The sequence below is a fragment of the Belonocnema kinseyi genome, chromosome 5 (assembly GCF_010883055.1).
Source record: "Belonocnema kinseyi isolate 2016_QV_RU_SX_M_011 chromosome 5, B_treatae_v1, whole genome shotgun sequence".
Classification (NCBI taxonomy): Eukaryota; Metazoa; Arthropoda; class Insecta; order Hymenoptera; family Cynipidae; genus Belonocnema; species Belonocnema kinseyi.
The window spans coordinates 60,314,117-60,316,214 of NC_046661.1; positions in this window are offsets into that span (position 1 = coordinate 60,314,117).

Genomic DNA, 2,098 nt, shown 5'->3' on the forward strand with positions numbered 1-2,098 from the left:
CCGAATGGTTATATATATATATATATATATATATATATTCTTCCCAAAAATTCTGTGAAGGCTGATTACTACGCTGCTACGTATAATACGTTTATTACGTGGACCTGGAATCGCCGATTGATTGGAAAGTCACTAAAACTAATAGTTATACCGTAACGAATCTTTAAACGTGATTATCTCAAAATTGTCTTTTCAAAAACTGCTCGTGCTGTAACTTAAAAAGTTGTTGGCCGATTAGGCTGAAATTTGCAGGGGTTTCTCTTTATGGTACTATACTATCGGAAGGATATATCTAAAAGTTTAAAGAAATTGGGTTATTAAATAATTTTCTTGGGGTCAAAACTGTTGAAAAAATGATCGAAAATTTGGACCTTCGATTAAACTGCCGATATAAATTTAAATTTTCAACTTTTTTATTACTTTATAGGCGTATCGTTCCCTCTAACACATAAGTAGTCGAACAAAAAATCCTTTTTTATATCAGATAAATGGAAAAATGTTGACAGCTGCAGCAGTCTTCGATGCCTCCAGTTATTTTATCAACTTACGTCGTTTGAAGGTCAAAGTGTTTTTTTTAAATGGGAACTCCTATTTTGAACACCGGATTCGAAAAGAGCGAGAAATTGTACGTCCGAAAGGTTATTAAACATTTTTTGTTTCATGACCTTCAGAAGGTCATTTCAAAGTTAAATGCTAAAAAAATGTGGTTGCGATATTCGATTGCGTTTTCTGATAGAATAATCGTAGTTAATGTACCTTTATGAGGAATATTCAACTTCAATGTGACAAGGACCTTGAAAACGTTGACCTTCATCTCATGTTTTAAGGTCATTTGAAGGTCAGGGAGAAACTTTTTTTATCATTTAACTTTAAAATGACCCACTGGGGGGACCTATCCGGTGAATATGGAGGCTGAGGCATGACTGGTGCTGTTTTTGGTCAGAAAATCTTTCACAAGCAACGATGAATGCGCAGGTGCATTATCGTGATGCAAAAGCCACGAATTGTTTTTCCAAAGTTCCGACGTTTTTTGCGTATCGCCTCTCGCAAACGGCATGGCATGAGCCAACCGATATGCCAACATCTTCAGCAACTTCTCTGATGGTAATTCGGCGATTTTTCAACACCATTTCTTCCACTGCTTGAACGTTTTCATCTGTTGTTGACGTGCTGGTACGTCCAGGGCGAGGTTCGTATTCGACATACTCTCGGCCTTCTTGGAACAGCTTGTACCACTTATACACATTTCTCTTACTCAGAGTAGACTCACCGTATGCAACTGTCAACATTTCAAGAGTTTTAGAGCACTGGATTCCATTTTTCACACAAAATTTAATACAAACTCTTTGCTCCATTTTTTTCGAAAGAAGAAAATCGCCGAGCACACCAAACCCTTCTAAACTTTTACGCCTCTGCCAGAAAAACAACACGACCTATATAGTCAAAACTGTTAACATATGATCGGGACGAGTGTACCAACACAAGAAAACAAAAAATTTAAAACTTGAATGTACGTACCTTCAAGGTTGTTTGAAGGTCAACTTTTTAAAAAAATGGAAACCCCTTTTTGATATCCGCAATCGAAAGAATGGGAAACTTTACTTTCAAATATGAACTTAGATTATATGTTCAGGATGACCTTAAAGGTCACCCTAAGGTTATTTTAACTCAAACAATGTTTTGATGGCTATAAGAACAGAATTATTGGAAAATATTCCATAGCGGACAAATTTATGTGATTATCACGCGTTGATGAGAGTCTAAACTTTGACCTTGACTCTGACCTGGAGGCCGTTTGAAGGACCGTTCAGGTCTGGTAAGTGAAGTCAATTTTTAGCGTCAACGAAAAACATTACACACGGGATTTTTGAGGTCGCTAAGGCTGACCCTGTGTGTGATGAATATGACTTTTATTTTGACCTTGGGGATAACCTTGATGAACTTCACTGTTGTTTCAAGGTCGATTTTTTTTACAATGAGAACTTTCATTTTGACACCGGCAATCGAAGTAGAGGAAAAGCGTACAATCAAATATGTATTTAGGTTATAAATCGAATTCGACGATGAAGGTCACTCTAAAGTCATTTAAACTTATACG